This window comes from Solea solea, chromosome 5, assembly GCF_958295425.1.
Source record: "Solea solea chromosome 5, fSolSol10.1, whole genome shotgun sequence".
In the NCBI taxonomy this organism is placed as follows: Eukaryota; Metazoa; Chordata; class Actinopteri; order Pleuronectiformes; family Soleidae; genus Solea; species Solea solea.
This window is the reverse complement of record NC_081138.1, coordinates 21,645,532-21,659,045: the sequence shown is the minus strand read 5'-3', so window position 1 is coordinate 21,659,045 and position 13,514 is coordinate 21,645,532. Positions and strand designations below refer to the sequence as shown.

The following is a 13,514-nucleotide window of genomic DNA, read 5'->3' as shown; positions in this document are numbered from 1 at the left end:
AGAATAACGTAGAAATCTTTCGAGAATAAAGTCGTAATATTATGAGAATAAAGTAGTAATCTTTTGAGAATAAAGTCGTAATCTTTTGAGAATAAAGTCATAATATTATGAGAATAAAGTCATAATTGGAAGAAAGAATCAGAATAAGAGGAAATGGTAACCAAATATCACTGGTTACATCAGAGTTCTGCTGCTATTTAATAATTTAATAATAAGATTATGGTAATGATAAAAAAAAGAATCTCATAATGTTCCGACTTTATTCTCGTGATATTACGACTTCTTTAATATTACGAGTTTATTCCCGAAAGATTAAATAGTTTTTTCTTTCAGTTTAGCCCTAATTAATTTCCTGTTTGCAGGGGAGCCACTAATAATATGCGGTCCCAAAATGACATCATCAGTGCTTAAAGTGGACTGCAGTCTGTTGTGCTTGAGTAGCCTTAAGTCTCTAGTTACCAATATGTGTATGCTTGTGTGTGTGTGTGTGTGTGTGCGTGTGTGTGTGTGTGTGTGTGTGTGTGTACAAGCAGGCTGGCAGGCAGCAACCACTGCATAGTGTATTAATAGGAAGTCACTGCAGAAAGACTTCCAGTTAAAATGAAACTCACATCAGGCCAGCGCTACGATCTGATTACAACCTCCAGATGATATCTCAGGGTAAGAATTGAGGTTAATGATATAAAGTAATACTGAGTTTACAAGTTGTGATATTATGTGGTGTTGGATCAAAGCCAATCTGGGCATTTGTTTAAAGCCGACCAGAGATGGGAGACCACCCTCATCAACTCTCCTTCATCTTTCACTCGAGGTGCAGAGTTTCCCCACAAGCACCGGCTGTTGGCTACTTTAGTGAGCAGGTCCTTCATTAGCTCAGCTGTAGACTGTAGCAGGACTTTGTTTGTGTTGATATAACTATTGCTGGTGCGCTACAGTACACACACTCGTCAGTGTTTGAAAAGAAGATAAACTCAAATGTTCCAGTACCAAAGCACCTGTTTCACAAATAATGTACGGACTATTTTCAACATTTTGGACACAGCTTTACAACACATCGTACACAAAACACATCACTGGATCCTCACAGCAGGAATCAGCTCTTCATTCACTCTAAAATCCAGTCAGGAATATTATTCATTTATTTAACGGACAGTAGTGTGCAGCTCTAATCTGGCAAATACCAGTATTGTATCAAGACTCTGTATTGGCAGATACTCAGTCCTTCTGGTAATAATATAAAAGAAAACAATGTGGAAAGCTGCACCAAGGCCACTCAGTTTCTCACAGTGTCAAAATGAACAATTAAAAACTTTTTCTTCAAGTTAACATTATCAGCACACAAGCTGGTATTTACAGTGCCAATTCGTTCTCACATTTGAACTCCAAGCATGTGTTGAGGATTTTATTTATTTTAGATTAAGAAATTGCTGTTTTTCATGTATTGTACCTACACCTATTCCTAATTGTTGTTACCATGGTGTAAATATCCCACATTTCCTTACAATCTTATTTCTGTTAATAATGAATAAACATAGTGCATTCTTACAACAATGACTGTCACTTTTGATGATTTGCTGCTCACCTTACCTGATATTCTTCTACTCGGGTGACTGCTGTGTGTATCTGGTGTGCTCACTTCTCAGATACTGTAATAAGGTAAAATGAAAAAAGGTATTCTTATTCGCTCAGTTTTGTACAATAACATGTAAGAAAAAAACAGTGGGGCACACAGTATATGACAGGACAAACAACAATACTGACCGGCAGCATTGCTCAAGTGTAGATCTGAACACAAATATGAGTGTTAAATGTGACACTCTCAGTCCCAGCCTCTGTATCTCCTCTAGGTCTCATTCCCTCCCTTTCTTTTAACAGTCACACTCACTTTCTTTCTCTCTGACCCGACATTGGTCTCTCTGACTGGCCGACCCAGCTCTTGCACTAACCAGTGACACGCTTTAATTATTGAGTGGCTGACCTCAATTGGTCGGCCAGTGCTGCCTCAACACATAAGCACTCATAAACACACACACACACACACACATTACTACTACTACTACTTACATCCTCACTCAGGGGACACTTTCTGAAGTCTAAATATATACTGTGGACAACATTAACTCTGGTTTTTTTTACTCCTCTCATTTCATTGATGCTAAGAGCACATTAGTTATGAGAAGCGTGCTGCAAAAACACTGTTTGACGGGGACAGTGTATAGTTTTTTATAATAACAGACATACAGTTTTTTTAAAAAAAAAATAAATACACATCATCAAACTTATATAAAACTAAATAAATCAAACAAGTGGGATGCAGTTTTAAAAAAAAAAGAAAGAAGGCGACCCAATTCACGGCACAGAGAAACTGCGTCATCCACTGCATAGACCAACAAAACAAGAAAGAATTTTTGTTTTGTTCCACCATCCCCAGTGATTGCAGATTGAAACTGCCAAAAAAACCAACTCCACCTCACAAGAGAACTGGAACTCCGGTACTTGATTTGAACAACATGCACTTTGTTGTGTTTCAACGACTGTAGATCAGCAAGTTACACAACCAGCCTATACACATTAATACTATGAGATGTTTAACTTGAAGTTATTGGCACAAATTGGCTGGTTGCTGGATTTTTAAATGATCTCCTCCAAATGCTAATCCCTGGTGTTTTTACTTGTTTCTGTGAACATCTCAAGAGAAATCCCAGCATCCGACAAGCGTCTTGCTTCTGCAGGATCTATTGACAACAGTAACCGAACAATTACACTACTTGGAGCCACAAGGGACTAGAAAGTTGTCTGCCTCCTCTTTCACTTATTTTCATTCATTTAGTTTCTTGTCTTTTGCCACAAAAAGTTTGAATTTAGAAATGCAGAACAGGCATGAAAAAGAAAGAAGTTAAAAACCACAAACACCAGCAAACTATGCCTGAATGCCACAAAAATACATTACCATAGAATCACTGAAGCAATTTTCCTGATGAACATGTCCTTATTCCTTACATGTATATGGAGATTACACTTTTTACAATATCATCAGGATCGTGGGGGTCGCTGGTGCCAATCCCAGCTGACATAGGGCAAAAGGTGGGGGACAACCTGGACAGGTCACCAGTCCATCACAGGGTCAAGTTAGAGTGTCCAATTTGCCTAATCCCCAAATCTGCATGTTTTTGGACTGTGGGAGGAAACAGAAAGAGAACCTGGAGAAAATCCACGCACACACGGAGAGAACATGTAAACTCCATGCTGAAAGGCCCTTGTTCCAACCGGGTCGCGAACCCGGGTCTTCTTACTGCAAAAGGCAAGAGTGCTGACCACTACACCACCCATGTGGCCCACTTTTTTTCCACAACATTATGTATTTAACTGGGATGACACTGAAAAAAACTAAAATAACTACTAGTATTAGATTAATAATTACAGCAGCTGTCAAATGCAAAATAAACGCACATCACAGTTCTTATGACACTTAATCCACTGCATGTATAGTCTTTCAAAGGTTAACTTCAAAAGTAACAAGGAGTTAAAATTAACTGTATAATTTACGACACAACGCTGATGCTGATTGGAAACATGAATCCTGTGTCTTTCATGACTGGCGCTGCAAAGACAGAGAAATGATATACGTACATCCTCTGCTATGCTATCTACGCACTTAGTATGCCATCATTTAATATCTAAATATATCACAGTACAGGAGTATGAATTACGCGACACTTGTCTCCCTAAATGATCAAACACAGTGGATGATACCAGACACGCGATATCCACATTGCTTTATAAGAGATGATGCAACCGGGGCAGTTTTAGATTTGGGTGCGATGGTATCTCAGCTGGAGTATTCGACGCATTTCCACTGGCTACACTTCACAGTGAGCGTGAGAGGAAAGGAGATGTTTACGTGCCTGCCAATACGATGACGTGTCAACTGCTCGGCATTCGCAGTGACAAAATGACACATGTTCTCATCCAAGACTCGGGACGTTAATGGTTAAGCAACGGTCGGTTGATTAAGATTGAGAATTGAATCGATTAAAAATGTATTCATTCATTCAGCGACTATTGTCATTTCTCCATACTTCTAACTGTATACTAAATGAGCAGAAGAAGAAGTTAAAGGGCAGGGAAACAAATGAGAATGACTGAGAATGAGTCGGGTGGAGGACAGCGCAGCAACAGCGGATGCCACTTCTTGCTCATTACTACTTTTTCTGTTTCAGTGCATGGAACAGCACTGAAACAGAAGTAAATAATCATCCTCTCCTCTGGATGTAAATCCCTTTGACTGGCGTTGAGCAAACACGCCACAAATCTCCAGGTCGTCCATGTATTATCTATTTATCCCATGAACATCTGTGTCATAAGAGAGAGTGTTTCCCCTGCAGCCTGGCTTAATGACAGGCCAACATGAGCACAAGCCTCAGCAGTTATTTTCCATTTTCATTCATTCAACTAATGTGCTAACTATTATTTATAGTTGATGATTAACCTACTATTGTTTATTCACCTGTTCAACGATTGGATAAGGAATACTGGCTGAAATGTAGAAGACAGTCAGGACATTCATCTCAAGAATGCTTTCAGAAACATGAGTGACATGTTGGTTTTCATTAGATTTTGATGAGCGTAACCCATCTGGGCTCGATGGCACGCTGCGTGGCTTGTGTGGCCTATGATGAGTTACAAATAGTTCAATGGGTCACACCACTTGGCTCTGATTCCGAGATGTCGCAAGGGGTTTGAACATACAACCTCCAAGCCACAAGGCCACACCACGTACAGTAGATTAATTCAAATAGGTCTGGCCGGTCGCCAGCATTTTCCACATCATTTATTAGTATGAAGGATACTGGGTTGGACAATCACTCAATAAGCAGGCGTCAGATCAGTATTTATGTATTTAAAGGGATAGGTAGGGAAATCTAAGCGTGAGGGTACCTACATACATAGTGTGTCACATGCTCTGTGCATTTCCTGTGTGTTAAGGTAATGCTGCATTTTCGAAGATGAAAATTAGGTTTGTGTCACTCTGCCGCACCAGCATCTGTAGCCAATACTAACAATTTTAGCACTCACAGGTCACAGCAGTGGTTGCTGTCTGAAAAATCTTCTTTTGTTTGTTTGCTTCCATGTCTTTTTGAGCTCACGCCTGCCCATCCTGCCCATCCTCGGCTGCTTCTCAGCCCAAAGAGTGTGCATGTGAGACCCATGTCAAGACCTCTTACAACCCCACCTGGAAAATCCCTAAAAACTATCCATTTACGCTTGACTTCTGTACACACAGCAATACAATAGCATATCTTGAGGTCCAAGGTCATTATAATGATGACCCACAATGGATACTTATATGAAAATGCCATATTCTGTAAACCTGCCAACATGGAACAAACAGAGGAATACATATATGATTGTAGTCAAACAGAACTCTCAACATGGAGCTTCAGGCATGCATGCGTGTGTGTGTGTGTGTGTGTGTGTGTGTGTGTGTGTGTGTGTGTGTGTGTCGATTAAGTTTGGCACTGTGTTTCCATGTCCATACAGCATTTTGTATTTGCCATAATCCCCTGTCAGCAACACTTAGGCAGGCAGACAATAGCAGAGACGATCGGCAGCCAAACCCCCTCCACTGTGAACTTGGCAGGTCAGTGTGCAAGCAGCAGGTTACACACACACACACACACACACACACACACACACAGAAAGAAAGAGAGAGGGAGAGAAAGAGAGAGGGAGAGAGAAACACTAAGTATAATCATAAAGCACATACACATAGAACACACACATCCCACTGAGATGCACGTTACTTACACCATCTCCCGGCTCTCTTCAAAGAGTTGTGGTGCAGTTCTCAAGGACACGGCTGTCTGACATCCCCTTCTCTTTCTCTCTCTCCTCTCACTCTGGCATACTCTTTCTACCTCTCTCACACTGTCTCATTTGCTTCCCGGTTCCAGGACGCTGCCACAACAGATGCAAGTGTGTCGCTGCCTCTTTCTCCTCTCCTCTCCTCTCCTCTCCTCTTCATTCCTTCCTGTTCCCCTCTCCCACTTCTCTCCCCTCGGTCAGCAACTGAGAGGCACAGCTCCTTCCTTTTTTCATGTGCCGGGTGGCAGGAGAATGAGAAAGCAAGAGGAAGAGTAAGGGAGGGAGAAAGAGGAGAGGAAGGAGTGCTGGGGCGAACTGATCAAACTGATGTGCCACTCCGGGACACCAGCATTCTGCAGACAGTCGGCCAGAGTTGTGCTGCAGGAAAAAACAAACAGCTTCAGTGTAAAGGCAGCTGCAGATACTGTAAAAGAGAAACATGTGCGTTATGTTTTAGCTTCCTTAGCGAATGAGATGAAAAAGGATGGCAGAATTTGATGGTATGATGTTTGTACAATTTTACAAAATATTGACTCGAAACATGGCTTTTTGTTTTCTGAAGCGAAGAGAAGAGAAGAGAAGAGAAGAGAAGAGAAGAGAAGACTCAACATGAGGGAAAAGTATAAGGGAAGGTAAAAAAAGAAAAAAGAAAAGAGGAAGTGCGAGTATTCCCCAAAGCCTTGCTGTCTTTCCTGAAAAATGGTCCCTGCAGGCAGATCCAGAAAGAGGCAACACAAACAAACGTGGAGCAGAAACAAACATCTATTTATGGAGGGAGAGGGAGGTCCAGTTTCCCAACAACAGTAACTGGAAGCTCCCTCTGACAGTGTTACCGATTCAGCAGTTTTTGGTGCGACGACTACGTTAAGAAGAGGGGGAAATCAAGTTGCAGCGCAGTTAAAATCAGTGTCATAGTTTTTTTTACAACAGAGAGACTAAGGGTTAATCTGTGACTATAACAACAGCAGCAGTTCCTGAGATCTATAAAGTATGGAGTAAAATGGACAATCGTAACCGTTTAATACCAGCTGAGACACTGACCCATTATCTGCTTGTGTTTCAAGTAATTTTGGGAGCATACATGAGGTGAGCTTAAACAAAACTTCAAACATCAAATGTGTCATTGCTGTCCACTTGGAATGAGCCATTTTGCCCTCTCAGCTCGGCCACCACAGGCATTGCTGGTTTGCTCATCCTGTTGCAACGCCACTGGTTCATACAGAACCGCGTATTCATCCAGGGACAAGGCGAAGCCATGCTACTGATGACAGAGAAGCACCAATTGATTTGCAATGGAAATGCACCGCATCAGCACTGGCTTATCACACATGGGATCAATCAGGACAGTTTTAATTAGACACAGAGCACACACACACGCTAGGTTTTTCTAGATATTCATTCATTCATCATCTACTGCTGGAGCCAATCCCAGCTGACTTTGGACAGGTCGCCAGTCCATCACAGGGCAAACGCGTAGAGACGAAACCTCCTTCACTTTCACACTCAGAGGCAACATCGCCGTCCTCTTCCTCCTCCTAGGTCTCCTCGTCTGCTCGCAAACGTTCAATCCACAGAAAACTAGTTGTATGAATCGAGAGCTAGACTCGCCTTCTCCCGGGACAATGTCTTTATTTTCCCGGAGACCCTCTGGATCCTAGGCTGCTCTCCTGATTTCATTTTCCGAGTACACCAAGCATCTAACGGGATACATTAGCAAAAGTAATGATGACGTTGTACAGCAAGTTACCACATGAACTTATCCCGAGCATCACAAGTACAAAAAAAAGCATAGTATGAGCTGAGAAAGCCCATAACATCTGCAACAAGACAGTACAGGGACAAGGGGACAAGATAGAATCATGCTAGAGTGGCTCTAAGGGCAGAGACATGTGGAGAAGACTCGGGACCATCACAGACAGTAAGATTAAGAGCTGCAGCAGGGGGAGGTGCCAGCTTCTCTACCTGAGGAGCTGAACTCTTTCTGTTCGTGTCCTGGACTGGACAGTATTTCAGAGAAGCCTCGACCCACAAGCTATCAGACCTTTGAACGTGCTTCACCGCGTGACCTGTTTTCCTTAAAAAATTAAATACAGATATGTTGCTGAACCTTTCTCAGGTGTTATATACCAAGTGTCTTTGGATTTACTTTACTTTTGAAATACTTTTTTCCATATTGTAAAAGGACAGGGGGTGACTTAAGACATGGTGACAGAACATCAGACAGTTTGCAAAAGGGATGAAATTTACTTGGTTTCTTGAATGCATCTTAAAGCTGCACCTCTAGGCGCAACCCACTTCTAAGCATTGCATCACTCTTACTAGCTCTCATGCGTTATAGCGTTTGTTTATTGTAGTTTCCTTGCAGCAGAGAATTGCCCTCTGACAACATAAACCACAGAAATTATGCAGACCACACAAAAACGTGAAATCATTTGTTACTCTCTTTAATCGCTTGAGTTGAAATACTTATATTCAAGCACAAAATTTGCTTCACGTGATGACCAAAGAGGAGAGGGCTTGGTAGAAAGTGAGCAAGAATGTAGAATTGAGTATGTGATACAACAATTTTGCTTTGTATTGGAGTTGAGTTTTGTCTCAAAGGAAAGGAAACATTATGATTTTGCCTATCCAATTCTGAGTGGGTAAAAAACAGTTTTTCGTACTGTATTTATCCCCTTATGGAAATTCCTTCTCTGCTTTTAACCCATCCTCTACTAGAAACCTTATTAGAATTAGGAGCAGGGGGCAGCCACTGAACAGCAGCCCTTTGACATGGTGGGGACTCAAACTGGCAACCCTCCAGTTACAAGCCAAGTTCCCTTTCCACTTGACCAAGGGCTGCCCAACACTGTGTGTAATCAAACTGCCACAATCAGCTCCACCAAGTTCAAAAGTTCAAGACTTAAGGCCTTTGCACACTGGACGCTTGATTGTGTTTGTTTCCCAAAACCCAGTTCTTTTTAATAAACAAGAAAAAAAACTGTAAAACCATTACTAGACATGTGGATGGGGCGCTGCAGTGGAGCTTCAGTGGTATGGTGTCTGTAAATCAAGCTTCAAAATTGTTTTCACCGATGTTTGCTCTGAGCTGCTGTCTGCGGCTGCTGCTGCAGCTGAGTGTGTGAAGCCTGTTCTGGTCGCAGACAGACCGTGATGTGATTTTTTTTCTCTTCGTCTCGTATAATTTATTCGTTTCTACACATTGTACCAGATGTGCATGGGAGGGTGTGTCATAATTCGCATCTGATGACCTTTAGTCTTTTTAACTGAGGTCAATCAAAATAACCACACTTAGAAGCACCAAACTTCTGCTTTCACTATGGCATTTTTGCAACGGCACAGCCAGAAAAACTTACATAGTGTTGCTTTAAGAAACTGCCTGAACCAATTTAAGACTCTCTACACAGTGCGGCAGGTAAGCCAGGCACTGGATTCAGGACCTTGGACAGAGACCTCCTCCATAAATCTAGGAGGCAGCTGTTAATTTGAGGTTCTGTTGAACCTAGTTCCTGTGTGTCTATACAGGGGGTTGTTTCCTTTACACTAACACTGTGTACTGTACTGGCATTAGTCTGCTGCCAGCTCTCTCCTTCTTTTCTTCTTTCTCTGTGCCGGTGCATTTATCTTTCTTTGAGAGCGTGGCAGGGCACAATCACTTTGTCCTCTTGTTCACTGCCATTTCTGTCCTCTGTGTTTCTTTCTTTCTTTTTTTTTTCTTCTCTCCCTCTTTTTCCCTTACTATTGTTGGCCATTGTTCTCCTCCCTCTCCCTCACCCCTTTGCTCCCTCTCATTCCTGTTCTGTTCCCCCCTGTGCTCACACCGTCTCACGGGCCCTGACCTCCTATTGTGACCCCGGCGGAGGCTCGGTGACTTTGGTACGCAGTACAGCCTAGTTTGGAAAAGTCAGTGTAGAGGCTACAGATATGAGCTGCAAACTTTTTTCCTCCTCAGTCAGCATAAAAGTGTGTGTGTGTGTGTGTGTGTGTGTGTGTGTGTGTGTGTACGTGAATAGATCCTGTTGCTTGCAAGTCCTCCACCTCTTTCACTGTGTGTGTGTGAGTGTGTGTGTGTGTGGTGGATCCTGTTGCATGGCAGTCCTCTATCAGTGTCTGCCTCCTGATCTGATTGATTGTTCTGTGTAAATTAGGACTGGGTGCTGGTGATGGGGACAGGAGTGAGTTACACCCTTCACCCCTGTCCTTGTCCTCCACCATCTTTCCCTTCTCCTCCTCTGCCTCCCCGCTTTCATCCTCCTCCTCCTCCGTGTCCACATTTCATCCTTTGGCCCGTTTTTGTCTTCCATTGTCATTTGTTTGCTACGTCCTCATCCATGGTACAGTTTTGGGCTGCGACATAATTACGTAAATGGATATTTAATTTGTTGCAATTTAGTTTATTTGTCTCTAATAAAAGGAAAATGAGTATATGTGGTTTGTGGACTAAAATGACATTTTCTGACTTTTTATGGACCAAAAAACAAATTATTTGTGAAAATAACAGATGGATCCACAAATTAAACATTCTTTGCAGATACCGGCAAGTTCTTGACTTGACTGCAACTTTTTTTTGTGTCCCCTTGTCATTTTATGCATCAGATTATCTTTACGTCCTGCCACTAATACGACGTCGCCTGGAGAATATATTTCTTACAGCAACGGACATCATGAATCTCAACCCCATAAAATGGAGTTGATTGAATTTATGACTAATTTATTTGACTTAAGACTAATTGGAGCAATGCTTTATTTATCCTGTAAATTATATCAAAGCATCTCGCCGTTTGTGTGCGTGTGTGTATGTGTGTGTGCGCGCCTGATAGAAACCGAGAGGGCGCACACGCGCGCGAGAGTGGGAGAGATGACACGTGAGATCTACACAATTTATTTTAAAGGATGACACATTTAATTTAGGCGCTGCAAAAGAAATTAAAAAGCATAGCTGTTATTAATAAAGATGGAGCATAATGAGGGTGTTCCACACAAGACGAGACACACGCATGCACACACACACACACTGATACTGTTTCTTCATACTGACTGAACAGTTAGATTTTCTTTAGAATAATAAGTCTGATGAACATATATAAGTATATGATCATTTTAGAATAATATGCAATAGGTTGTCAAGTGTAACTGGTGGCGACTAGCATTATGTGTAGTGTAGTGCAATTAAAAAAAAAACACAGACCATGGATGTCTTTGGAGGAGGCCTGAGTTCATTTTTCATGGCGACACAAAGACGTAAATAAATAAGTAAAAGGTCTAGAGAGGTTTGTCTTCCAACTGGAAGGTTGGGTACTGGTTACATGTCTTGTCTATTTCCTAGACAAGACACTTCACCCTAAATTGCTCGTGGCAGTTGAGCAAGCAGCATGTGAATGGGTGTCTAGATGTGTAAAAGAAAAAGGTGCCGCATGTATATGTGTGGTGTGAATATGTGTGAATGACAAGTGTAGATAGCCTGAAGTTAGCAAGTGAGTCTTAAAATAATGGAAAAAAAACATGCAGCCAAAAAGAAATGTGTTGCGTTTGGTGGTTTTGATGTTTTAACTTCATTTCCTTCTTTCCCTGCTCATCTTATGTGAGGTCAGAACACATAGTTCAGTAGAACAGAAGTTGTCTTCATCAGGTCAGGTATTTAGTCTGGGTTTTTTATATATATATATAGAACTGTGTGTGTGTGTGTGTATTAACGTCATTTCACTCCACGTGACTGTAATCAGGGAAAGCACTCAGTGAAACTCAGTTTGCTGTGAGCTCAGTGCTCACATGACGCCGACGCTGATTATGCTGCCATCAGACTGACAAAAGCTGATCCACCTTGACACACCAGTTCTGATTCTTTATGGTTTTGAGCTGGAGTACTCTCCATCTCTCTTCTGTCGTGCCATAGCAAACTCACTGGCTGCTCACACTTCAGAGACGGGGCTGAAGCTTTGTGCAATTTCACAAAATAAAAAGTCTTTTGTTGTTTTGATTTGCCTGAGCACTAACTCATGAGAACAGACTTTGATCCCAAGGTTAGAATCACTGCACCGGGGGGAAGTCTCCGCCACATGTCAGACATGACTTCTTTAAGTCCGGTGATTGATTGAATCTTCTTCTAGACTTCACACGTGAACTGATTCTTCCTTAACGGGCGGGACCTGCTCTATTCTTGCCCGCTCCCACCCGCGGCAATCTCAGTCAGTACGGCCCGATCCTGTGAGAATTGTGTTGGACGCAATCCCAATTCTGTCCTCTAACCCGTAGCATGATGTTACTAGATTTCAGTGTGGCCGCGATGTGAGCCTGAAAGTCATGGTTCCCCTCAGCACTGTTGAAGTCATTGAGGTTTGCAAATTGACTAAACAGAAAAACAGGCTGCTCGATGCTCCCTTAATTTTCTTACAGGTTTGCCAATCTCATGCCATTAAATGCATAGCCTCCATAGTGTTTCTATTGATTAACAAATGACAATGGCGTCAATGTGTCGCAATGTGCACTTGAGGTCAGGGACTTATTGTCTCATTTCAACACTTTCTTTTTTTCCCTCTCCCTGTCTCCAACTCCTCCCATCTTCCATCCACCCCCATTCCATATTTTCCCCCTCACAGTCTTTTCTACTTCTCTCTAAATAGATATTGAAGTTTTCTATTTAAGAAGCACACTGTTTAACTTCCTTGGGGTGGGAAGCGAAAGGCAGGCAGAGGACCATCCATCTCGCTATCCACCTGCTGACATCTTTAAATGCTATTGACACCCACCGCCAGCATTAACATGCAAAACCGCACCACACGTTTGATTTCATTAGCTCATTGTGCATAGGTTTTCTCTCACTCTCCCTCTCTCTCTCTCGCCTCGTCGGTGAGATTCTGGCTGCAATTACTGGATTGAATGCACAATTGGCACATTTTCTGACTTACAGTATCAGGAAAGTTTCATTTTTGCACTGCACTACTGCAAATGTGAAGTTCAAACACACATACTTATAAGTGTCCTTAATAACCTCACGTGGTGTCTCTCAGAAAAGTTGTTGTTTCGTAACAGTTTAACAGTGTGGTTCGAGAGTATAGATCAGGCCCAAATACTGTTATCAGAAACTTCTGCTGTCCAAACATAGGTTATACAGATTCATTTTGTAATGAATTATTTGCTGGACATTATATTGACTTGCTCCCGTCCTAACATTAATTACTATACTTGTCTAACCTTTACCCTGAAATTAAAGCATGTTTTCACCTTGGAATGTAATAATTGACATTATGGTTCCTCTGATTTGGCCCCATGATAAAGACGAGTCTGTGTGGACAGACAACATGAGCAATGCCCCTCGACCACACACACAAACGGAGAGAGAGAGAGAGAGAGAGAAAGAGAGAGACTGTATGGGGGAAAGACACTGTAGTACTGTATCTTTGCTGCCACCTAATGCAGATATCACACACGTTGTCTCCCAGCACCACTCGGCTTTACTCCTACTTAGTCTCCAGCTCAGGCTTTGGATTTTTAATCATGTCATGTGGGGTTTCAAACACACTCACAGGTCCCAGGCTCTTCAGCACTGTGGCAGGCCTTAGGTGGCCGGGGGATTTTGTTTTCCTGGGGTGGCAGCATGTGAGGCATTTGTGATATGCTAATTTAATCATTTTTGTCCACTCCTCCTCTCC

The 13,514-nt window shown here is 42.2% G+C and overlaps 1 protein-coding gene across 4 annotated transcripts in view; it reads right to left on the bottom strand.

The window, feature by feature from the left end:
• esrrga (estrogen-related receptor gamma a) overlaps positions 1 to 13,514 on the bottom strand; it is a 143,889-nt gene that overhangs the window by 122,919 nt on the left and 7,456 nt on the right. For 2 of the 4 annotated variants that reach the window (XM_058629431.1, XM_058629436.1), the window contains exons 1-2: positions 1,762 to 1,854; positions 1,588 to 1,646 (exon numbers count right to left, since the gene is read on the bottom strand). The exons of 1 other annotated variant lie outside the window; for it this stretch is intronic. The gene's annotated coding sequence lies outside the window, so the exon portion shown is untranslated. Of the gene's footprint in view, positions 1 to 1,587; positions 1,647 to 1,761; positions 1,855 to 5,808; positions 6,433 to 13,514 lie in introns of those variants that run through there. One more of the 4 variants, XM_058629429.1, reaches the window with a different exon arrangement.